At 39.8% G+C, this 27,024-nt stretch overlaps 1 protein-coding gene and 1 long non-coding RNA gene across 4 annotated transcripts in view; one reads left to right on the top strand and one right to left on the bottom strand.

Moving 5' to 3' along the window:
- Positions 1-27,024, bottom strand: part of CNTNAP4 (contactin associated protein family member 4) — a 269,217-nt gene that overhangs the window by 93,742 nt on the left and 148,451 nt on the right. The gene's annotated exons all lie outside the window — the stretch shown is intronic.
- LOC136788950 (uncharacterized) lies at positions 10,315-16,967 on the top strand. Its single transcript, XR_010827604.1, has 2 exons — positions 10,315-11,063; positions 13,813-16,967. It is a non-coding gene; the product is annotated as an uncharacterized lncRNA (long non-coding RNA).

The following is a 27,024-nucleotide window of genomic DNA, read 5'->3' as shown; positions in this document are numbered from 1 at the left end:
ATACAGAAACATATTTTATTATTGCTGATCTTTTCATTTTACACCCTCATCTGGTAAACAGTCAAGAACAAGAAAAAAAAAATTGTCAGTGAATTCAATAGGAATAACCACTCAATCAAATTTGATTCTTCTTCTAGATCAAGTCAGCTGTCTATTTAGTGCCAATACCACACTCATTAAAACGTCAGAACTTCTGAAATTTAAGTGAATGAAATGTCATTTTCCAAACCAAACATTCCTCTCCAAAATGTGTAGAACACCCTGGCATTTCAATATGTTGTACTACCTAATATATATATATATATATATATTTGTCATAAGACACTAGAGCAAGTTCTTTGCTTTGCTTTTGCCTAAAGGTCACCTAAATTTCATTAAAATCTTGTATGACGTGGATCCTGAATATAAAAAAGTTCCACTTATAATTGCAGTGATGTGGAAAGACTCTGGTTTCCAAATAAAGAGGACAGAGTACTGTGAAATAATTTAAATTCAGTGTTCTGTTGAAAAGGAAATATATATGTTTTAACTTTTTTTTTTCCCCCCATTGGAGAAAAAAAAAAAAAAAGAAAAGAAAAAAAGAAAAAAAATGAAAAAAGAAGAAAGAAAAAAGAAAAATAAAGAAAAAAATGAAAAAAAGAAAAAAGACAAAAGAAAAAAGAAAAAAGGACAAAGGAAAAAGAAAAAGAAAGAAAAAAAAAGAAAAAAACTATTATCAGAGAAAAGAAAAAGGCAGTATTTAACATACAAGATTAATTTTCTTATTGTTACATAGAGAAAAAATTTAGGAGACATAAGGTGTGAGAATTGGAAAAAAAAAAGTAAAAGCTTGTGGGTCAAGATAAAGACAGTTTAATAGGACAGAGAAGAAAGAAAAATAATAATTATAATAATTATAATACTAACAATAATGATGTGTCCAAAACAAGTGATGCACAATGCAATTTCATCTCCCACTGAGCAATACCCATCTTAACCCCGAGCAGTGGTCTCCCCCCACCCTGGCCAGTCACCCCATATTAATTTTTCAGCATGATATTATATGGCATGGAATATCCCTTTGGCCAGTCTGGGTCAGCTGTCCTGGTTCTTTCTCTTCCCAGCTCCCTGATGCACCCCCAGCCTCCTCAGTGGCAGGGTGGTATGAGCAGCTGAAAAGTCCTTGGCTTAGTGTAAGCATTGCTCTGCAACAATTAAAACATCAGCATGTTATCAACATCATTCTCATCCTAAATCCAACACACCACCATACCAGCTACTAGGAGGAAAATTAAATACATCCTAACTGAAACCAGGACATAAGAAAATATAAAATGAACATAAAAACAAGGAACTGTAATCATAAAAATTAGCAGCAACTTAAAAACTGTAGAATATCTTCTGATTTTGTTGGTTACATTAAGATCTGTCTCCCTCCCACCCCCCCCACCCCCCCCACCCCTTTTTTTTTTTCCTCATTGCCTGTTTGTGTTATATGAGCAGTTTGTGTTATACGAAATAATTTGTTCACACAATTGGGGTTTAAATATCTGATACATAAAACAGAAATAGCTCTCTGAAATGTTTTGATTAGCAGAAATAAAAAGATTATACATTTCTGGATAAATGGACAATGCTGTTGCTAGAGTTATAAGCAACAGAGGTAGTGGCTGCAAAAGTATATAGAAACCAAAAAGTCCACACTTTTAAAGTTCTCTTTAAATAGCTTCTTGAAGCATAGATGAGCTTAATTCTATTCATTATGTACCCTCCTATACATGAAACTTTTTACCTTTCTTCCTTTGCACTAGTCAAATTTCCATATAAATTCTAATCTCTGAAAATTCAATAGAAAAAAAAAAAAAAGGAAAAAAAAAAAAAGAAAACAGAAAGCAACTAGTGAATGTGCTCATTACAGCTAACCTATTAAGCTAGTAATAAGCAATGAGAGTTAGCGACTGAATATCTACACCACTTTCAGCTTCATGCTTCGTGATTTAACTATCATAGCGGGTGAAGCTGGAAAGACTGTAAAATAAACACCAGAGAACTACTATTTGGAGGGTGAGAGTACTCCAGACCTCTTGTTCCTTCAAATCCGTATTTGCAGCCTGTAACAAATGTAGTTGCTAGAGAAAGTGTCAATTAATTTGTTGACTGAATCAGAACCCAGACCCCAGAAGATTACATACTGGAAGTAAATGAAGTGTTCAGTTAAGATTATATATATATATATTTTTTCCAAGATCATTTTAAGAGAGCAGACGAGCAGCCACCTCATTAAAATTAGTTCTTAAATTTTAGAAATGGAATGCATATTGCCTGTTGGTTTTTTTTTTTGTTTGTTTGTTTGTTTTTATGCAGCATATACTTAACCCATGTGTTGTTAATTTTAAAAATATATTTTTACTTCAATAGTAGCCTAAAATTAATTCACACTACTCCTTAAATTATTCGAACTGTCCAGTTTATAAATCGATACTTTTAGCTTCCATTTTATAAAGATTTTATCTGAAAAGAACTAATTCTTAATGTGTATCAATTGAGTATTATTGCTTGATTTTAAACCATTTAAAGCTTAAAATACAGTTTGAGTTTTTTTTTTTTATTATTATTATTTTAATACTTTTTACAAGAAAATGAAAGATGAAGCAATCAGACAGTTTCTCCTTAAGAACTGAAGGCATGCCTGTAGCCTAACAAATAAACTGAAGACTTTTTAGAGGAGATGTATACAAAATATGACAGATACATTCCTGTCTATACAGTACATCAAAATTATAGATTGGTTGGGCTTGAAGGGACCTTAAAGATCATATAATTTCATATAATTAGCCCCCACCCCCTCCCCCCAATAGGGAAACCTCCCCCTACATCAAGCTGATCCCACCAGGCCTTAACATTTCCAGGGATGGGGCATCCACAACTTCTCTGGGCAACCTGTTCCATTACCTCACCACTGTGAGGCACTAGAAAAATTACTGTTTAACAGTCTGATCCAGTAATCATTTAAATACACAAAAATTGGAGCTATGTAATATGCTACCATCCTCTCATCCCTGCCATCTTTAGACTATTCAGATCACTTAATTCTTGTGTCAAATCACTCAAAGGGAACATACCATTAGTTTTAGATTATGTAGGAAGCAGAGTCTTCACAACCCACACAGGTATCTGATGAGTAAAAAAATTTAATGTGACCCTTGTTTAACATGAATGTTACACATAATAAGCATTGTGTTTGCATAAATTTTAATAGGGTTGTAAAGCTAACCCCTCTAATACAACTGCTTACTGATTCTTATTTCACGCTCTCAGATACACTATATTTTACTGCTATTGGCATTACATTGGCATGAAAATGTGTCATGTTTCTCAGATAATGTTGGTTTTTAAAACGTGAAAGTACAATACTACAGAGTAACCTTAAATGGTAACAGGACCACTCAGCAGTACAGATAGATATGTAAGCAGACAGCTCTTCATGGCCTATTTTATTTCAGGAAGGGAGAACACTAGGCTGCAATAGCCTTAAATGGGGACCTACTCTCTAACCTGTTTTAACCCTCACACTCAGTATCTAACCTGCACTTTTTTTTTTGTTTTGTTTTAATTATTATTAATAATTGTTTTTATTATTATTATTTTTTTTAACCTCAAGCTATTTTAACCCTGCTTTGAAGGTAGAATTATCTCTTTTATTATGCCATCAGAGATCACTTGTGTGCTCCAGTATGTATTAGTAAAGTGAAATCCTTTGTGGATTTATAGCTTAAAAAGGTTGTGAAGCCAAGTTTATGCCAAGACAAGTTAAAAGATAAATTATTTGTTTCCATCTCCATTCTCTATGCAGAAAGAAAGGAAACGTGTTTTTAGACACAAGTGCCATGTCCTAAAGTCCCTCATCTAGCAAAAAAAAGCCCTCCATTTTTAAAACTGTTTGTGAGACATGTGCTGTGTATTCTAAGACGTACTTTAGGTCATCCATAACAGATGATACTTATTAATGAATGTGATTATAGATAAACTGTAAAACACGGTATAGGACTGAATAATATGCATAGTTTTAACATATTTTGTGTACATATTGTAATAAATACTGTAATGTTTATCTAAATACTACTTCATATTACATACAAATTAAAATTTAATTTTAATTTCATATGGTTACCCTCATTTAATGTTTAATGACAAGAATTAGAACAGGACCCCAACATAGATAATTTTATCACAATAAGAAGCTCAGTAAATGAAGTACTAAAGCTCCTAGAGAAAGGTCTGCAGTTCTCACTGTTGTTTCTGAATTCTATAAAGAACACCAGTAAAAGCAGTCAACAAAATCAGTGTGAAGTAGATAAAGAGCTGTTCCTATAACACATTTGCTGTTTTTGCATGATGTTGCTTATGGTTTGCAAATGCTAACAAGCCACATTACCTGTAAAAGTTTTTCTTCTTCTGGGAGATGCCAAAACTACAGTTGGCATTAGTGCCAGGGGGAGTCATGAAAGGAATAAAAATCCCAGTAAGTTACTGACAATTTGTTTGGCTTAGAGCGTCATCCAAACTTCAGTAGGACTGTTGTAATATTAATTCATTCTGTGATCTTCTCAGAGTTCAAAACAGGGAGCTCAAAATAAAATATTTTCTTACCTAATTCCAGAGCTATATTTAGTTTCTTATATTAGGTTAACTATTTAGATCTCTATAACAAATAGGATGTTTATTCAAGTTAACATAGTGCACAATACAATTAACATCAATGTCAATGAAATACTCAGTTCACAAGAATCCAGTCATTTCATGACCTGTGATCCTTGTGAGTCCCTTCCAACTCAGGATATTTTTTTTTAGGATTTTTTATTTTATTTATTTATTTATTTATTTTCATTCAGACTCTTCCTTCCTATCCCATTAACTGTATGAAGTTATTGTCAATCTTTTGAAGTTGGTCTTGAAATTCAAAAGGTGTGAACTGTTTGGTTAAAGTGGAAATATGAATGTGAAAGTCCTTCTTTCTGACCAGAAAACAATGTACCAGATGACAACCTCCTTTACTTGATTACCAGACTGGAATTATGGCTAGGACAAAATATGGCTGGAGGGGGTGATTCTATCTCTCTAATCCACTCTTCTGAGACCCCATCTGGAGTGCTGCATTTAGTTCTGGGGCCTTCAGCACAAGAAGGACATGGGCGTGTTGGACTGAGTCAAGAGGAGGGCTGTGAAGATGATCATGGCTAGAACACCTGTGCTATGAAGACAGACTGAGGGACTTGGGTTTGTTTAGCCTGGAGAAGAGAATGCTCTGGGGAGAGTTTATAGTGGCCTTTCCAGTACCTAAAGACCTTCAGGTCCCTTCCAACCATTAAACCATTCTATAATTATATGACTCTATAAAATGACCAAAGGTTTATGCAAAAACTGACAAATGTATTAGCTATAAAATACTCAGTGATGCATTAAGTACATGTACTTTATAATAAGCCTTGTCTATGAACTGTTTGTAGATATAGCTGAACTAGACTAATCTTCAATTGACAAAAGCATAGGGCTGTTGTACGTACTCATAAATCCAGATGAACATAAAGTACATAACATTAACATAAAAGAAGAACATAAAATAAGGATGTATTAATCACAATATGGTTAATATATACGAGGTTAATAAATAATAAATAAATAAAATAAATAAAATAAAATAAAATAATAAAATAAAATAAAATAAAATAAAATAAAATAAAATAAAATAAAATAAAATAAAATAAAATAAAATAAAATAAATAAAGCTAGAAAATGTCATAAATTCCTGTTCTAGTAAATGTCCACTGTTTGTAACATCTTCTGCTACCCCTGTAAGATCATACTCCAGTTATCAAGCTCTAATGCATTTACATGTTGTGCACATTAAATTCACAATGCTATGTTTGAAAGAAAAATAGCTGACTATATACAACAATAACATGATTGCCAAGTAAAACTGTCTAGGCCTTAAAATCACTGTCATATTGCAAACGCATCACAGAATTTCAGGATGGATGAGGTTGGAAGAGACCTCTGAAGATCATCTAGTCCAACCCTTCTGCTGAGCAGGATCACCTTGAGCACATTGCACAAAATGGCATCCAGGTGGGTTTTGAATATCTCCAGATAAGGAGACTCCACAATCTCTCTGGGAAACCTGTTCCAGTGCTCTGTCACCCTAACAGTAAAAAAGTGCCCTCTCATATTCAGACGGAACCTCCTGTGTTTCATTTTGTGCCTGTTGTCTCTTGTCCTGTCGCTGGGCACAACTGAAAATAGACCGGCTCCATCATCTCAACACCCTCCCTTCAGATATTTATATACATTAATGAGGTCTCCCCTCAGTCTTCTCTCTTCCAGGCTAAACAGGCCTAGATCTCTCAGTCTGTCCTCATATGACATGTGCTCCAGTCCTCTAACCATCTTCATAGCCCTCCTCTGGACTCATTCCAGTGGTTCTATGTCCCTCTTGTACTGGGAAGCCCAGAACTGGACACAATACTCCAGGTATGGCCTAACCAGGGCTGGGTAGAGGGGGAGGATCACCTCCCTTGACCTACTGCCAACACTCTTCTGAATGCACCCCAGGATACCATTGGCCTTCTTGGCCAAAAGGGCACATTGCTGATTCATGGTCAACCTGCTGTCCACCAGGACTCCCAGGTTCCTCTCTGCAGAGCTGAACTCCAGCAGGTCTGTCCCCAGTCTGTACTGCTGCTTGGGGTTATTCCTCCCTAGGTGCAGGACTCTGCATTTGCCCTTGTTGAACTTCATGAGGTTCCTTTCAGCCCAACAGTCCAGTCTGTTGTAGTCCCTCTAAATGGCAGCACAGCCCTCTGGGGTATCAGCCACTCCTCCCAGCTTTGTGTCATCAGCAGACTTGCTGAGGGTGCACTCTGTTCCATCGTCAAGGTCATTGATGAATAAGTTGAACAACACTGGACCCAGTACTGACCTCTGGGGGACACTGGTAGCTACAGGCCTCCAATTAGATTCCACACCACTAGGCACAGCCCTCTGAGTTCTGCCATCCAGCCAATTATCAATCCACCTGTGGTGGTTTTACTCAGGTGGGCAGCCGAGCTCCACCACAACTGTTCTCTCACTCCCCACCCCTCCTCAAAGAGGAAGGGGGAGAAAATACTACACAAAGAGCTCGAGGTTTGAGATGAGAATTATTTAATTAAAGCAAAAGAGAATACGAAAAAAAAAAAAAAAAAAAAAAAAAAAAAAAAAAAAACAAGGCCACGCGGAAGCACAGAGAGAAAGGGGGAAAAAAAAAAAAAGTTATTCTCTACCTCGCATCAATGAGCGATGTTCGGCCACGTCCTGGGAAGCAGGGCCTCAATGCATAGCGTTGTTTGGGAGGACAGCCCCCCCCCCCCTCCCACGAGAGCCCCCCTTTTTATTGCTGAGTGTGACATCATGTGGTATGGAATATGCCTCTGGTTGGTTTAGGTCAGCTGCCCTGGCGATGTCCCCTCCCCATCACTTGCCCACCCCCAGCCTGCTGGCTCTTGGGGGCTCGAAGGGAGTCCTGGTGCTGTGCCAGTACTATGCAGCAATAGACACAACACTGGAGTGATACCAGTGGTGTTCCAGCTATGAGTGCAGAGCACAGCACTGTATGGGCTGCTGCAGGGAAAGGTGACTCCATCCCAGACAGACCCAGCACACCATCTCACTGTCCACTCATCTAGGCCATACTTCCTGAGCTTGTCTATGAGGATGTTATGGGAGAGAGTGTCAAAAGCCTTGCTGAAGTCAAGGTAGACCACATCCACCACTCCACTCATCTACCCAGCCAGTCATCTCAGTGTAGAAGGATATCAGATTAGTCAAAAATGACATCCCTTTGGCGAATCCATGCTGGCTATTCCTGATCATGTTCTTATCCTCCACATGCTTGGAGATGACCTCCAAGATGAGCTGTTCCTTTTCCAGTTCCAGGGATGGAGGTGAGGCTGAATGGTCTGTAGTTGCCTGGGTCTTCCTTCTTACCCTTTTTGAATGCTGATGGGATATTTGCTTTCTTATAGACCTCAGGCACCCCTCCTGTTCTCCAGGACCTTTCAAAGATGATGGAGAGTTGCCTAGTAATAACATTGGCCTGCTCCCTCAGCACCTGTGGGTGCATTCCATTGGGGCCCATGGATTTGTGGATGTCAGATTTGCTTAGATGATCTTTGACTAAGGAAAAGTCCTCCTGTCTCCAGGCTTCCTCTCTTGTCTCCAGGGTCTGAGATTCCTGAGGGCTAATTTTAACAGTAAAGACTGAAGCAAAAAAGGCACTCATCAACTCTGCCTTCTCTGTTCCTTTGTCACCACAGCACCCTCCCCATTCTGCAGCAGCCCGACATTTTCCCCAGTCTTCTTTTTCCTACTGATGTATATGAAGAAGCCCTTCTTGTTGTCCTTGACATACCTTGCCAGATTTAACTCCAAATGGGCCCTGACCTTCCTTGTCACATCCCTGCATACTCTGACAGCTTCCCTATAATCCTCCTAAGTACCCTGTTCCTTTTTTTCACGTGCTGTAAACGTCCTTCTTCTGTCAGCTTCTCCAGGAGCTCCCTGCTCATCCATGCAGGTCTCCTGCCCCCTTTGCTTTGCTTGTTGTTCATAGGGATCCACCAATGTAGATCTTGGAGGAAGTGATGCTTGAATATTGACCAGCCGTCTTGGGCCCCCCTTCCTTCCAGGGCCCTAAGCCATGGGATTCTTCCAAGTAGATCCCTGGAGGGGCCAAAATTTGCTCTCCTGAACTCCAGGGTTGCAATCCTACTTTTCGCCCTGCTTCCTCCTCACAAGATCCTGAACTCCACCATATGGCTCCGACTCAATGCAGCCAAGGCTGCCCCTGACCCTCATATCTCCAACTAGTCCTTCCTCATTCGTTAGTAAAAGGTCCAGCAGTACACCTCTCCTTATTGGCTTCTCCACCACCTCTGTCAAAAAGTTGTCATCAATGCACTACAGGAACCTCCTAGACTGTCTGTGCCTAGCTGTGTGGTCTTCCCAGCAGATGTCAGGGTGGTTGAAGTCCCCCATGAGAACCAGGGCTTGTGACTGAGAGGCTGCTTGAAGCTGTCTGAAGAAGGCTTCATCTATATCCTCTTCTTGATCAGGTGGCCTGTAGCAAACACCCACGACAATGTAAGCCATGGTAGCCTGCCCTTTAATCCTTTCCCATAAAATCTCATCTAGCCGTTCATCTGCCCCTGGGCAGAACTCCACGCATTCCGGTTGCTCTCTCATTGCATTCTCAGTTGCTCTCAAGAGCACCTCCACCATCTCATCTTCCTGGTCAGTCTTTTCTAAAAAGCACATAGCCTTCCATGACAGAATTCCAGTCGTATGAGTTGTCCCACTGCGTCTCTGTGATTGCAGAGAGATTATAGCATTGTGACCGCATGCAGATCTCCAGTTCTTCCTGTTTGTTTCCCATACTATGTGCGTTAGTATATAAGCATTTCAGGGAGATGAAATGTTTATCTCTCATGCTGTGTATTCATGTATAAAAACACTTCAGATGTCTTTTATTCAAGTCAGCCCCTCATGGGGCAAGTTAGGCCTCGCCAGCATGTACTGCCTCAAATACTGTCATGCAGTCCCACAGTTTATCCCTGGTGGGCCTGTTTATGTCCCCTTCCCCCTTCCAATCTAGTTTAAAGCCCTGCCAATTAGACCTGCTAACTCCTGGGCAAAAGCCCTTTTCCCCCTCAGAGAAAGGTGCTCCCCATCTGGAGTCATCAGGCTTGGTGTCATATAGACCTTCCCATGATCAAGAAACCCAAGACTATGTCAGTGGCACCAGCCTTGGGGCCACATATGGATCAGCTGGATCTGCCTGTTCCTTTCAGTATTGATCCCTGCTACTGGAAGAATGGAGGAAAACACTGCTGTTCACCTGATCCTTCAACTAACCACCCCAAGACTCTAAAGTCTCTTTTGATTGCTCTTGGGCTTCTCTTTGCCACCCCATCACTGCCAACTTGAAAAAACAATAAAGGGTTATAATCAGAGGAATGTACCAGACAAGTGACTTTCCGAGAAATGTCTCTTATTTGTGCCCCAGGGAGACAGCAGACTTCCCTATGGATCAGCTCTGGATGACAAACTGGGCCCTCCGTTCCCTTCAGAAGGGAGTCCACTATGACTATAACCCTTCTTTGTTCTCTTAGTGGAGCTTGTTGTGATGCGGGGTATAGGTTGACTTACCCTGGGTGACTCCCCCAGTGTGGATGGACCATGATCTATATTGTCGTTTGCTTACCCATCAAGTTCTGGAGCCTCATACCTGTTGTGCAGGGACACTTGGAAAGGTGAGGTATACAGCAGGGGGTTCACCTGCTGTGCTGAATGGGAACCTGCTTCTACTCCCCCCTGTCTCTTAAATCCCTTCCCTCTGCCTGGCAGCAAGGGTTTAGGGGATCCTTCATTTCTTGCACAGTGACTGTGGCTGGCTGAGAAGCCTGCCTCAGGGATGGCAGAACTCCAACCCACCAGTCAATCTCATTCTCTGACTCCCTGATGCTCCTGAGCCTTCCCACCTCCTCCTGAAGCTCTGCCACCATGTGAAGCAGTTCTTCAAACTGGGCACACCTCCCACAGCTGTCCTCTCTACTACGTACTGCCATCCTGTACAGGTGTAAGCGTAGGGCACACGCAGCAGCCTGACCCCTGGTATGTTCCACCCGGAGCTCTGTCAGGGAGGCTGCATCGACTGTGGTGGGTGCCGAGCTCCTGGAAGCCACGGCCTTCTGCTGGGTGGTCACCACTGCTCCCAGGACAAGCTGGCCAACATTCAGGGCCCTTCCTGCCCTACAAATTGCCGTGCTATGCCCTGGTTGATACGCCATGCCCTGTTCACCATTCTCCTGGTTGCTTGCACTCCCTAGTGGCTACCTTTGTACTACATACAGTGGGGGCACTCCTGGCTCCGCCCACAGCTAGTCAGCCACCCTCGTGTGGGCTGCTGGGTGCCAGTGGTTCCGTCGGCTGTTTTGAGTGGCCTAAATGCAGTAAACCATCTGCCCATCTCGATCCCCTGCTCCACTTCAGTAAGTGTCTGCCCCAGAGCTGATCACCTTGCAAAAGGATATTATGTTTGACCTTAAATTCAGTGGGTCCCTCAGTCTATCATCTTCCATACTTACGGTGGAGGTTTTAATGTTTTTGTGTTGTTTGTTTTTAATTATATAGATATAGATATAGATTCAATATGTCTATTTCCAATATGCTTGTTTAAAATATATCAAATATTAGTGGCACGCTGATTTCACCACCTAGTGTTATAAACTTAAACAATGCCATTTACAATGTACAATTCCAGTTAAAAATTATGTTGTTTGAAAAATTATCAATGTTTTAATTATTAATTAAACAAAGAAATAGCATTAAAACAACTGTCTGAAAGAAGAGATTTGAAATGCTATTTCATCTACAGTTATGTTTTTTTTTGTTGTTTTTTTTTGTGTGTGTGTTTTTCTAGTCCATTAGGAAAGTCTTAAGGAGAACCTTTCAGCATTTTATTTTAAATATCTTTTAATTCACTGTGTTGTAAAATTTGCCTTTAAAGTATAATTTATTCCACTTTCAGAACAGGACATCAGAATTTGATTATAGCTTTTCGCACTGAAAATGATAGTTTTTGTTTGTTTTTTGTTTTCTTTACTTACAGAAAATAATGTCATTTACCAAGTGAAATACAAATCTCTCATTTAATCACTAGCAAACTCTGAGTGCTGTTAAAATTACAGATGGTAAAAATGGACTACTGAGTACCCTTTGGAATGTTTCAAAATACTATTTATGTTGCAACTACAATGCGAGTAGTTTTATACATGATGAGCAAGGAATGTTGAAAGGGAATTTACTTAATTAAAGATTACATTGTGCATAGTTATCTCCCCTTCATAAGAAGTTACTAGACTGTGTCTCTGTTCGTTAGAGACTAGTAAAAGTGTATTGTTCTCATGTAATATAATGAAAAACAAGAAGACAGTGGATACCTTTTGAAGAAATAAAACTACAGCTACTATATATTGCTATCTTTTTCAAATTATTCAGAATCCAAAAGAATTATCTGAAACACTTTGAAACAGTGTATTAATTCCTTAGCATCTTTTACGGTAGAGCAGGGGGAACACTTTGTCACATAAAATTTGTTGACCAGTATGACTGCAACCTAACCCTTTTTTTTTTTCTTAGATATAAAATTCAAGCGTGCATTATCTATTTCACAACTGTATAGTGTTGGACCTGTCATATAGGACCTGTCATTTACCTATTTATGCTTCTTAAAGCTTTCTTTATCCTAATACTCATGAATTGTAGCAGAGTAGAAGTGTTCTGTCTGCTTTCTAGATTTTAAAGAGAAAATCATCTTAAAATTCACTGCATGAAAGACAACGGATGATGAAGGATGCAACAAATACATCATACAATTAAAATGATTAGAAAGATGGTTGATATCAGCAGTGAAAATCTACTGTTGTATAGATCAAGTACATTTGATTCCTCTTCAAGCTTGTAGATACACTGTTCCTTTTGCAGTTCTCTTTCTTGGGTGTTATTTAAAATTAAATTCCCAAAGATTACAAAATGTAGGTCTTTATTCCACTTGTAAGTGCTGAAAAACAGCTAAACATTAATACCAGAATAAGTCAAATTAGGTACATGATCTTAAACTCTTTCTAAAATCCTAAACCAAAAGTATTTGCACACGTAATTTACTGAACAGAAAGAAGAAAGGAAAATAATAATAATAATAATAATAATAAAGTAATATAATTAATGAGATCTCTGTAAACATCAAAACACTTGGAAAAAAAAAAGTCATTATTGTCATTTCTCAGACAGGAATATTCAGAAGAAGGCAGGCTAAATGTTCAGCACACTGTCAAGCAACAGGTCAAACTCCTATATAAAATCACTTCTCCTACCTCCTACATTTAAATCACTGAACTTTTCTCTTTGTCATCAGCAATATTTAAACAGGTAGATTGCTGTCACTGTAACTTTCATTAAAAGGTGAATACTAGGTGCTTCAAAATAAGCAAAAAGTGAATTTCAGAATCTATTTTGCTTAACGGAAAACAACTTTGTAGACTCTCCCTGTTAGGTCTTCTGTCAATAATCTCATTTCATTACTCTATGTACTGTAAATTAATCTAGGGATTCCAATGTTAAGGAATGTATTGATATGTCAAAATATTGACATTATGTATTCAAAAAAAAATTGAATATATTATTGCTCCGTAGCATAATGACCCTTCAATAGATGGACAGGATGCATACTTATGCTTTCTTATGTAAAGTTCCTCATCTGTAACTTCTTGACAGACTTTTTTCACTCCATCACTTTTCCTGATATTGATGTGTCTAACTTGGAAACATAAGTGAAGGCTGAATAGAAAACATGAGAGAAGAAATATAATGATGTAAGACAGAATCTTCTAATACTTGTGGCTGTAAAAGATAACATCTGATCAAACTCAAAAAGAACACTTGGTTATTGGACTCAAGCGTATTAAAATTGTAGGTTCATTGGTGGGTTTAATTCTGTCATACATAAAAACTGGATGAACCTCTGGGCCCAGAGGGTGGTGATCAGAGAAACAAAAGTCTAGGTTGAGGCTACTAATTACTGAGTACTCCAGGAAACAATACTAGGTCCAGTAATGTTTTACATTTTCATTAATAATTATTATATGCATTAAATGGATGATAGGGCAGACCAAGTCGGTAGATGACACAAAACTGAGAGGAGTGTCTTAATACACCAGAGGATTGTTCTGCCATTGATAGGGACCTCGATCTGTGGGAGAAATGAGCCAACAGGAACTTCTTGATGTTCATCTCAGAGAAGTGTAAAGTCCTACACCTGAGGAAGAACAACCCCATACATCAATGCACCATGCTGGAGGACACTCAGCTGCAAAGCAGGTTGGCAGAAAAGGACCTGGGCATCCTGTCAGACACCAAGTTGAACATGGGTTAGCAGTGTGGTGTGCCCTTGCAGCAGAGAAGGCTCATGGTATACTGGGCTGCATTAGACAAAGCATTGTCAACAGATTGAGGGAGGTAATACTTCCTCTCTCCTCAGGACTGCTGAAACCACACTTGAGTACCGTGTCCAGTTCAGAGACCTCCAGTACAAGAGACATGAAATTCCTGAACAGTGACCAGTGAAAGGCCAGGAATATGGTGGGAACTGGAACCTCTTTCCTGTGAGGAAAGTCTGAGAGAGTGGGGACTGCTTAGTCTGGAGAAGAGAAGACTCAGGGGTATCTTATCAATATATATGTAAATACTTGAAGGGATGAAGGAAGGAATCAGGAAACACTTCACTGTTCAAGTGACTGAGCACTGTCACAGGTTGCTCAGAGAGGTTTTGGAGTCTGCCTCCTTGGAGATACTCAAAAGCCATCTGGACATGGCCCTGAGCTACTGGCTCTATGTGGCTACTGGCTTGAGCAGGGGTGTTGGACCAGTTGAGTTTCAGAGGTCCCTTCCAACCTAAAATTAAATCCTGGGCCTGCCTGTCCTTTTAAAATTTTGTGTTTCAGTCTGGATCTTAAATACTTTGAATTTTCTGTTGTGAAATTGTTTTCTGGTTGTTTCTCTTTCTTGGAAATAGTGAGCTGTGAATTACAGATGGCTTGGATATTATATTTGGTAAGCGTTCATTAAATGATCACCCTGTTATTACCATTTTATATCAGTATCAGTCAGAAGTAGGACGTTAGTCCTAGCTATGGCTGTACTAATTTTCTTTCAGTCACTGTCTTTCATGTCAAGTGAATGTTTTATTCACTGGATTATTATGTCATTTTTTTGTTTGTTTGCTTGTTTTTGCCTTTCATTGTGTGTTTGCAAATATTGGCATTATCTTTACACAGGATAGCAACTCCACAAAAATTAGACTGCACTTACTGGGTAATTTATCAAAGGTGACAGATGACATTTGTGAAAGTTCTTAGCACTAGGGAGAGAGAAAATTTTACAGTCTTTCTGTTTTTGTTCATTTTTTTTTTCTTTTCTAGAAACAAACTTTGAAATAATTTACTTTCGTATTAATATATAAAAGGAAGACTTTACATATAAAAAATAACAGCATATATATATATGTATATATATATGTGTGTGTATATATATGTATTTTTTTTTCCAGGCCTTGAATATTCCATTCACTGTTTATTTATTTATTTATTCATTTATTTTTTTTCCCAGGGTGCGTATGTAGGGTATGAACCTAGGGCTCTTGAACATCTATTGCTCTATCGGCAGTATAGACCTCTATCCAGCAGAGGCCTCTCAGGAGTTAGCTGTGTTCTTTAGAAGTTTAACCAATAATCAGTGTTTTTGTTGCCTTCCTTCCTTCCTTCCTTCCTTCCTTCCTTCCTTCCTTCCTTCCTTCCTTCCTTCCTTCCTTCCTTCCTTCCTTCCTTCCTTCCTTCCTTCCTTCCTTCCTTCCTTCCTTCCTTCCTTCCTTCCTTCCTTCCTTCCTTCCTTCCTTCCTTCCTTCCTTCCTTCCTTCCTTCCTTCCTTCCCTCCCTCCCTCCCTCCCTCCTTCCCTCCTTCCCTCCTTCCTCCCTTCCTCCCTTCCTCCCTTGTTTTCTTCCTTCCTCCCTTGTTTTCTTCCTTTCTTTCCTTTCTTTCCTTTCTTTCCTTTCACTACTTTTACTATTGTGTATGTTTTGTAGTATGAAATTAAAAGAAACAAACAAACAAAGTTCATTGTCTAAATGTCATGGTGTAGGGACTAATGTATTCATTTAAGATACCTTAATGCAAACAACAAGAGACAACTGCGTTTTTGCATCTTTTCAGCATCTACCTTATTTCCTCTTTTCATTCATCCTTATGTAGCAATAAATTGTGAAATAGTTTGTTGCCATCGGAGGGAGCCCTTGTATTAATACAACTGAGCACAACATTGACATTTGCTAATCCTCCCTTAAAACAAAACAAAACAAAACAAAACAAAACAAAAACAACAAAAAACTCTTCTTTATTAGTTTCTAATATTTAATATTTCCAGTATTTGATCACACAATTATGAAACATTTAAGCTTTATTTATTAATGTGTAAGCATACATGCCTCACACATACTCCTTAGAAATCAAAATGTGAATGTTTCATAATAGCATAACTGGAATTCTAAAGAAACTTTATCACTGAAGACGTTCAGTGATTATCTAATTTTTTGCCTGAAATAGATATACATAAGTATATATATATATATTTTAAATATGGAACTGGAATTAGTGAGTTTGTATTTTGATGTTATAACAGTGACTCTGATGATCTCCAAAGCTAACAACCAAAGTAGTGTGTAATGGAAGTGCTGTGACAATTTATTCTCACTTTTTTTTTTTTTTAATTAATTGAAACAGTCTTTCAGGTGTGCAAAGATTGAATTTTGAATCTTGATTACGATGTAACTAACTACCCTTTCTACTTTCAAATCAGTATAAAATTTAACTTAAATTGTTGTTATTGTTGTTTTTTGTTTCCCTCAATTTTATTTAATGTTTACATTAAAGAAATAGCAAGCTTTGTAAATGTTGTGAAATGTTTGCAGAGTGCAGTAAACTATTTAATTTATTTATTCATCTTTATTATTTAATTGTTACAAGTTTTTAAATAGGTAGGAATGGCTTATTTCTCATGATATGAAATTTAGGTAGGGATCAGGATTCATGTCTGTACTCCAACAGCACATAGCATAGTGCAGATATTTGAAGAAAGAAATAATAAATAAAGACAATTCAGCTGCCATAAGACTAAAATAGCTGTGATACATAGCAATATGTCTACTGAAAAGTCACAAAGGCTTGTGGGAATCCTGTTTGCTGAAAGCAACACACAAAAAAAGTCTTAATATTCCTTTGTATACAATTTCACACTTTGCTCTAAAATGAAATTAAATTACCAGAAAAAAAAAAAAAAAAAAAAACTCGTTACCTATGCAACATAGAATTCAAATGCTGCAGAAAACAAATGCTGTGTAGTTCTTATGTCCTGGGGGCCATAAGCAATAAAACTGTTCAATAATAAGGCATCTTATTAAATTTATTTCTCTGGCTTTTTATATATGAAGCCTGCCTGTCCCTAACTTTAGAGAAATACCTAAGCAGATGCTTATGTTCCTATGACTTCCAAATTAGACAGTTATTTCACACATCTCACTAAAAACCTCAGTGGCAAATTATAATTTTTCTTTTTAAACATTGCTTATCATTCTGGTCGCAAAGAAAACCCTTCTAAAGCAAACAGCTGACATGTTGTTTACTTTACTCTGTTGGAAGATACCATCTAATGAAATCCCAAATGAAACTCACTGAGGAGCTAAAGCTCATCAGATAGACTGGAAACAGTGAGTCTCAAAGACCCTTAAAAATGTATATGTTTTAACTAATTCTGTAGTTTTAGCAGAAATATTGAGCAAATGTTTATGAAGGTTTATAAAGAGCAGTAAGAATGGGTTAGTAGGAAAAAATAAATCCAATGTGGAAAATACTCCCTGTTAATATCATCTGTAGTACAAAAGCAGAGGTTCAGTTATTCAGAAATGTCAGCATACATTGAAGCCACAATGAAAACAAAAGGAACAGAGCAGTTCCTAAAATTTGAGTACCCTGATGACATTCTCTAACTATTCTAAAGGCTGAGAGAGCTGGGGCTGTTCAGGCTGGAGAAGAGAAGGCTCAGGGGTGAAGTCATTGCAGCTTTTCAGTACTTAAAGGGAGCTTATAAAAAGGATGGAGAACAAATTCTTGCTCAATCGGATAATGACAGGACAAGGAGGAATAGTTTTAAGCTTAAAGAGGGGAAATGTAGACTAGAGGTTAGGAGGAAATTCTTCAGTTAGAGGGTGGTGACACACTGGAACAGGTTGACCAGAGACGTTGTGGATGCCACATTCCTGGAGGTGTTCAAGACCAGGCTGGACATGGCCCTGGGCAACCTTATCTAGTAGGTGGCACTGAAGGTGGTAACAGCATGAGATGGTTTTGTAGTGATTCTGTTTGGAACCCAGACAGAAATGCAGAGCAGCAGAGAAGTGTTGTAGAAACTTGAATTATACAAAACAATAAAAGATTTTCTAAAGAAAGCTGTCTGTACCTGTAGAATAAAATGGTTTAAACTTTAACAACAAGTCACTTGGCCTCACAGGAGTTTTTTGCTGTAGCCTATTTAGATCAGATCAGTCTAATCAGATCTAGATCATCTGTAATATCTGGACAGAAGTCCATAATTAAACCAAAGGATGTGAGTCCCCGGGAGTTTTAATGTTTGGTCTCATTCATGCAGAAAAGTTTCTTCACTGAGAGGGTGGTCATAAACTGGCACAGGCTCCCTGGGGAAGTGGTCCCGCCACCAATCCTGCTGAAGTCAGGAAGGACTGGTTTAGACATATGGTTTAAATTTTATGTAGTCATGTGTGGAGCCAAGAGTTAGACTTTATGATCCTTGTGGATCCCTTTCAACTCAGTATATTTTATGACTCTATAATATAGACTGATCACACCAATTTTATCAGGTGTGCCTTGGTTTCTTTGCCTACAATGGAGCTTCCTTATACTTACAAATTTGATGAACTCAACTGACAACAGGGAAAATAAATAACTAATGACATGCTTCATGGCCTGAAGACACATCAGTGATGGTTACAAACTGTCTTCATAGTAGTCTATTTGGTAGAAAGTAGAAGGAATGTTAAAGTACTAGCAGGTTATTAACAATAATCCTGGTAGATTACTTTCTATAGAAAAGGTAAAATAGATTAACCTCAGTGAAGACTAATCCTGTCTCCTCTACGGAACATGCTACTTTATCTTCTCTGCTATGAGAAAAATAAATAAGTAAATTGCATCAACAACTGATAATGCTTTGAATTCAGCTGGCCTGGCTGTTGCAAGTTTTAAAATAAAAAATGAAGCCATCTCAAATGACATACTGTTTGATTACAATTTACACTCATGTTGATTTATGTCAAAGGCAATACTATTTTCTTTATAGTACTTCTACAAATATTACTCAAATTTTGTTAATGGTGTTACTGTAAGTCAGAAATGCATCACGAGAAGCCCAGGATAGGAACATGCAAGCATATGAATCTCTCACATGGGATATGTGAAGATGAGGGGGAATGGGCTAAAGTTGCACCAGGGGAGGTTTAGGTTGGATAGTAGGAAAAAATTCTTTACTGAAAGGGTTGTTCGGCATTGGAATAGGCTGCCCAGAGAAGTGGTGGAGTCAAAATCCATGGAGGTATTTAAAAGACGTTTAGATGTAGAACTTAGTGATATGGTTTAGTGGAGGATTTGTTAGTATTAGGTCAGAGGTTGGACAAGGTGATCTTGGAGGTCTCTTCCAACATAAGTGATTCTGTTATTCTGTGATTCTGTGATATATCCATGTAGGTTCTCCACAACAGGATAGACATAACACCCAATTTAATATTTCAAGTTTTTTTCAAGGGCTTTGCACTCTACTGGCTCCGGATAAGACCTTATATGGGGTATACGGGATCAGATTCCATTTATTCCATGTGACATGAATAACCATGACTCTGCTTCTTCAGCAGAGGTCAGTACTATTAATATTTGAGAATAGGGCTGAAAGTTTGTCATGCTAATCAGTTTATATCATCATGTCAAGCATTTGATTGCATCGCTATCATAGAATCATAGAATCATTAAGATTGGAAAAGACCTCCAAGATCATCTGGTCCAACCATCATCCTACCACCAATATCACCCCCTAAACCATGTCCCCAAGTAACACATCCAACATTTCCTTTAACACCCCCAGGGACGGTGACTCCACCACCTTCCTGGGCAATGCCTGACTACTCTTTCTGAGAATAAATGGCTCCTAATTTCTAACCTAAACCTCCCCTGGTGCAACTTGAGGCTACTCCCTCTAGTCCTGTTGCTGATTATCTGTGAGAAGAGGATGACCCCCAGCCCCCCACACTTTCCTTTCAGGTAGTTGTAAACAGCAATAAGGTCAACACTGAACCTCCTCTTTTCCATACTAAACAACCCCAGTTCCCTCATCCACTAGTCAGAAGATTTGTGTTGCAGGCCCTTCACCAGCTTCGGACACACTTATCTGGACACTCTCGAGTGCCTCGATGTCTTTCTTTTACTGAGGGACCCAAAATTGAACACAGTACTTGAGGTGTGGCCTCACCAGAGCAGAATACAGGAGGATGATTACCTCCCTGGTCATGCTAGCTACGCTATTCCTGATACAATCTAGGATGCCTTTGGCCTTCTTGGCCACCTGCGCATACTGCCAGCTCATGTTCAGGTGAGCATAGACAAACACCCCCAGATCCTTTTCCTCTGCACAGCTTTCCAGCCACACTTCCTCAAGCTTGTAGCATTGCATGGGGTTGTTGTGGCCAAAGTGCAGAACCCAGCACTTAGCCATGTTGAACCTCATCCCATTGGCCTGTGACCATTGACCCATCCTGTCCAGGTCCCTCTGCAATGCATTCGTACCCTCCGACAGATTGCCACCTTCCCCCAGCTTGGTGTTGTCTGCAAATTTATTGAGGGTGCATTCAATCCCTCATTGAAATCATCAATAAATATGTTTAAAAGGATGGGTACCAACCCCCCCCCCCCGCCCCCCCCGGGGGAAAACCCCTGGGAGACCGTGTCAAAGGCCTTTCTGAAGTCCAGGTAGACTACGTCAACAGCCTTTCCGTCATCCACCAGGAGGGTCACCCTGTCATAAAAGGAGATGAGGTTGGTGAGGCAGAATTTGCCTTTCATGATCCAGTGCTGACTGTGCCTGATCCCCTTGTTGTCCCACATATGCTGTGTGATTGCTTTCAAGATGACCTGTTCCATCACCTTTCCTGGCATTGGGGTCAGGTTGATAGGCCTGTAGTTCCCCAGGTCCTCCTTCTAACCCTTCTTATAGATGGGCATCACATTAGCAAGTCTCCAATCATTCAGGACCTCTCCGGATGACCATGACCTCAGATAGATAATGGAAATCAACCCAGCAATCACATCCACCAACTCCCTCCACACCCTCAGGTGCATCCCACTGGGGCCCATAGATTTCTGGGTGTCTAGCTTGCCTAAGTAACCTCTAACCCAATCCTCTTCAGCCAGGGGAAGTTTTCCATTCTCCAGGTTTTCTCTCTTGTTTCTGGGCTCGGTAGTGCATGGAGGTAACCTTAGCAGTGAAGACTAAAGCAAAGAAGGCATTCGGTAACTCCACCTTCTCTGTATCTGCCGTCACCAAGGCATCTATTGCATTTAGCAGCACAGCCATGTTTCCCTTAGTCTTCCTTTTGTTGTTGATGTATTTAAAGAAGCCCTTCTTGTTATCCTTGACATCTCTTGCTAAATTTAATTCTAACTGGGCCTTGGCCTTCCTCATTGCATCCTTGCATTGTCTGACAGTGTTCATATTCCACCCAAGTAGTCTGTCCCTTCTTCCACATCATGTGCTCTTCCTTCTTCTGTTTAAGTTTTCCCAAGAGCTCCTTGCCCATCCATGCAGGTCTCCCACCTCCCTTGCTTCACTTCTTTCTTGTAGGGATGCACCAATCCTGAGCTTGGACGAAGTGGTGCTTGAATATTAGCCCACTCTCCTGGGACCCTTTTCCCTCTAGAGCCCTGGCCCAGGGAATTCTTCCAATTAGGTCCCTGAAGAGGTCAAATCTCTCTTGAAATCCAGGGATGTGGTCTCACTTTTTGCCCTGTTTGCTCCTCACAGGATCTTGAACTCCAACATCTTGTGATCACTGCAGCTGAGACTACCCTCAACCTTCACATTTTCAGCTAGACCATCTCTGTTAGTACCAGGTCTAGCAGTGCCCCTCTCCTTGTTGGCTCACTTACCACCTGTGTCAAGAAGTTATCCACAATGTTCTGTAGTAACGTTCTGGACTGTTAGGTCTGAGCTATGTTATCTTCCCAGCAAATATCGGGATGATTAAAGTCCCCCCTAAGTATCAGGGCCTGCTGTCAGTAAGGGTTAAGGCTAACACACAGACCAGTGAGAAAAAATGTCTTTAATAGGTGAGAGTTTGTGCAGATTGCGAAATGCACACTACAAAGCACTTAATACTAAACATTCAACAATTTTCTTACAATAATTGCTTGTCTACTGGATAAAGTGTCACTGAAAAGAGATGATCGAGATGACATACATTTCTTTATGTTAAAAATGATCCTTCTTAAATGAAAGAACCAACAAATTCTCTTTTTACTTGCTCATCGTGATGCTCCTGGAGGGAGGCTTTCATGCCAGCAACATGTTTGTGAGACAAAATCAAAGCCACACAGCTCTACTGAAGTACAAATATTACCAGCTTCTATTATAAAAATTTCCAGCATATTTAATGTCTTTTATGTCTAATAGTTATGACAGAACTTGGAGGATAAAAAGCAGCCAGAGTCATTTGTGTGCTGCAAAACTGGAAATTCTGATCAAATGACTACAGGTACATGGGTGGTCATAACTGTCCAGCTAAATATTCCTGTGCTCAATCATAATGTGTATAATCATGATATTCATTTTTCTTTCATTAAAGTAGATATTCTAAATGGAGTATATGAGAATGGCTTTCCTAGATCCTAGAAAAACAATCTCATTCCATGGTGCACTGAAATTCATCTTAAGCCATTATTTAAACCAGAGCTGGGGATAGGTGGCCTCTCATGTCTTTCGTTAGGGAAGGAAAACAAAGTAATAAAGAGAGAAAAAAAAAATAACTTTTTTTTTTTTTTTCACCTACAAGAATTTTGCTAATAAGAATGACAGTTTTATCACTACATTTTTCGTGACACAAGAGATTTAAATTTGAGTGAATTTTATTAGCAATTTTAGAGATTTTTAGATGTATAGAAAGCTGAATTGGTCTGTAGGAAAGTGTGTGACGTATTAGTTTTTACTGCTTTAGGGTTTCTGTAATATTTCAACCTAATGGATCTTGCTTACGTTGTAACATCTTTAAATTGGCTTTGGCACACACTGGTGCCATAGAGCGAGTATAAATAAAGCTGTCTCAAGTGGATAATTCAGGTTTGCTAGTTTGCTACCTACTCTGTGCAGCTGGAAAAAAAAATCAACTAAGTGCAAGGCACAAGGGAATGGAGAATCAGCTTCATATACCTAGAAAAAAAGTGTATGTAAATAGATAAACTCATCCTGAAATGCTTTTGAAATGCATTAAAACTGACATCTAACTATTTGAGAACTCAGAGGAATTCAGATGCAAATCTAAATTTGAATTCTGGTAGCAGGCTCTTTTCTGTTTTGTTGTTGTTATTGTTGTTTTCCATATCTCCTCTACAGGTTATTGAAAACACACACACAGACACACACACACACACATGCACACCACAAATTATCTAAAAAAATGTTTCTCAGTTTCAAGGGAAACACAATTGTAGAGTTGTGTATTAGCATAAGCAGTCTTCATCCACTTCATAAATACTGCATCAGAGAAAACTGATTCTGCTGATGACTGTATTCTCTTTTGTTTTCAATTGACACTAAGCACATACAGTTTAATTCACTGGTAGGAACAGCAAGTACAGAATTTATTTATTTTATTTTATTTTATTTTATTTTATTATTTTATTTTATTTTATTTTATTTTATTTTATTTTATTTTATTTTATTGGTTTGGTTTGGTTTGGTTTGGTTTGGTTTGGTTTGGTTTGGTTTGGTTTGGTTTGGTTTGGTTTGGTTTTGCTTTGCTTTGCTGTACTTTGTTTTGTTTTGTTCATATGAGCAAAAAGAAACAAGAATAAAATTACTGTCATGTAACCACAAGGATGCTATAACGAACACAGTCTGAAGAATTTTTTATTACTACAGTTGAGGACAGCTTACTCCTTGCCTTTGATGGGTGAATTTTGGTATATATGTGCTACAGTAGACATTCCATTTTACTTCCCAAGGAAGATCCTGTACTGGTTTTGGCTGGGATAGAGTGAATTCTCTTCATAGTTGCTGCGGGAGTGTGGCCATGGGGGTCGACAAGCCCCATGTCTGGTGATAACATCGGAGTCTTAATGATGAAGCCATCACGAATGTAAAGAGTTTAGAGGGAACAAAGAAGGGTGATTCAGGAGACCCCTTGCCTGCTCGGGTTGCTTGTTCTCTTGCCCTTTAAGGCATGGAAGTTGATGGGTGTTTGAGGTGGCCTGGCAAAATTGTTGTCCAATGAATAGTTAGTGGAAAACTATATGCTGTGGGGCAAATGGTATAAGACGGGAGCCTGTCCTAAAGATGAGAAGGCAACAAGGATAATGAAGTTATGCCCTCAATATGAGAGATGAAGTTACGCCCTCAGTAAGATATATAACGAAGTTATGTCATTAATAAAGTAGCAGCAGTTACTGATCCTAAAAGAACCCTGGTGTCCATGTGGTCTTTACGCCACAGTTGCTGTGTGATTTAAGAGGAAAATAATGTTAATAACACACTGATGTTTTAGTTGCTTAGCGCAGTTGCACTAAGTCAAGGACTTTTGGATTTTCATACTACCCTGCCAGTAAGGAGGTTGGGGGTACACAAGATGTTTAGAAGAAACACAGTCAGGACAGCTAATCCAAACTGTCCAAAAGAATATTCCATACTACATGATGTCATGCTTAGCAATACAACTTGGGGATAGTTGACTGCCATTGCTCACTGACTGGCTAAGCATCAGTCAGCTGATGGTGAGCAACTGTATTGTGCATCACTCATTTTATGTATTCTTTTATTTAGTTAGTTTTATTTTCCTTCCTCTTTTCTTTCCTATTAAAGTGTCTTTACCTCAACCCACAAGTTTTAGTTCTTTCTTCATGGATCTCTCCCCCATCCCATGGGAGACAGCGAACATCTGATTAGTGCTTAGCCGCCTGCTAGGCTAAACCGGAACAGGTCCAAATCTGCAAATAAATAAATCAAGATAAAGATAAAAAAAAAAAAAAAAAAAAAAAAAAGGTGCCTGACCACTATTCAGAATAGTGAATTCATTATAAAGAAGAATAATTGTCCATGAGTACCATGAGTCCAAAGGTCAAATACAACTTTCTAGATAATAATACAATATATTTCAGGGCCTGGAGCCTCTTCCCTATGAGGAAAGACTGAGAGACCTGGGTCTGTTCAGCCTTGAGAAGAGAAGACTGAGAAAGGACCTTATCAATGTTTATAAATATCTTAAGTGTGGTAGACAGTGGGATTTGGCCAACCTCTGTTCAATGGTTTGTGGGGATAGGACAAGGGGCAATGGCCAAAAAATGGAGCACAGGAAGTTCCGCACCAACATGTGAAAGAACTTCTTCACAATGAGGGTGACGGTGCACTGGAACAGGCTGCCCAAGGAGGTTGTTGTCGTCTTCTCTGGAGATATTCAAGGCCCGTCCAGATGCCTACGTGGGCAACCTGCTGTAGGGAACCTGCTTTGGCAGGGGGGTTGGGGTCCCTTCCAACCCCTACAATTCTGCGATTATGTGATTCTATGATATCACAGAACCACAGAATCATCTAGGTTGGAAGAGACCTCCAAGATCACCTAGTCCAACCTATGACCTAACACTAACAAGTCCTTCACTAAACCATATCACTAAGCTCTATATCTAAATGTTTTCTAAAGACCTCCATGGATTTTGACTCCACCACTTCCCTGGGCAGCCTATTCCAATGCCTAACAACCCTTTCAGTAAAGAAGTTCTTCTTAATATCCAACCTAAGCCTCCCCTGGTGCAACTTTAACCCATTCCCCCTCGTCCTATCACCAGGCACATGGGAGAATAGACCAACCCCCACCTTGCTACAGCCTCCTTTAAGGTACCTATAGAGAGCGATAAGGTCGCTCTCGAGCCTCCTCTTCTCCAGCCTAAACAACCCCAGCTCCCTCAGCCGCTCCTCGTAAGACTTGTTCTCCAGACACCTCACCAGCTTCGTTGCCCTTCTCTGGATATGCTGGAGAACCTCCATGTCCTTCCTGTTGTGAGGGGCCCAAAACTGAACACAGTACTCGAGGTGCGGCCTCACCAGAGCCAAGTACAGGGGGACTATCACTTCCCTAGTCCTGCTGGCCACACTGTTTCTTATGCAAGCCAGGATGCTGTTGGCCTTGGCCACCTGAGCACACTGCTGGCTCTTATTCAGCCAACTATCAACCAATACTCCCAGGTCCTTCTCTGCCAGGCAGCTTTCCAACCACTCATCTCCCGGCCTGTAGCGCTGCTTGGGGTTGTTGCGCCCCAGGTGCAGGACCCGGCACTTGGCCTTGTTGAACTTCATACAGTTGACCTCAGCCCATTGGTCCAGACTATCCAGATCCTCCTGCAGAGCCTTCCTACCCTCGAGCAGACCGACACGTGCACCTACCTTGGTGTCGTCTGCAAACTTACTGAGGGTGCACTTGATCCCCTCATCCACATCATCGATAAAGATATTAAAGAGAACTGGCCCTAGTACTGAGCCCTGGGGGACTCCACTAGTGACCGGCCTCCAACTGGATTTAACTCCATTCACCACAACTCTTTAGGCCCGGCTATCCAGCCAGTTTTTAACCCAAAGAAATGTACACCAGTCCAAGCCATGAGCAGCCAGTTTCTTGAGGAGAAAGCTGTGGGAAACAGTGTCAAAAGCTTTACTGAAATCTAGGTAGACCACATACACAGCCTTTCCCTCATCCACTAAGCGTGTCACTTTGTCATAGAAGGAGATCAGGTTCGTGAAGCAGAACCTGCCTTTCATAAACCCATGCTGACTGGGCCTGATCGCCTGGTTTCCCTGCAAGTGCCATGTGATGACACTCAAGATAATCTGTTCCATGAGCTTCCCTGGTACTGAAGTCAAACTAACAGGCCTATAGTTTCTGAGGTCTACCCTCCGGCCCTTCTTGCAAGATGGGTGTCACGTTTGCTAGCCGCCAGTCGACTAGGACCTCCCCTGATAGCCAGGACTGCCGATAAATTATGGAAAGTGGCTTGGTCAGTTCTTCCGCCAGTTCTCTCAGTACCCTT

Source organism: Anser cygnoides, chromosome Z (genome assembly GCF_040182565.1).
Source record: "Anser cygnoides isolate HZ-2024a breed goose chromosome Z, Taihu_goose_T2T_genome, whole genome shotgun sequence".
NCBI classification, from domain to species: Eukaryota; Metazoa; Chordata; class Aves; order Anseriformes; family Anatidae; genus Anser; species Anser cygnoides.
This window is presented reverse-complemented; position numbering and strand designations above follow the sequence as displayed.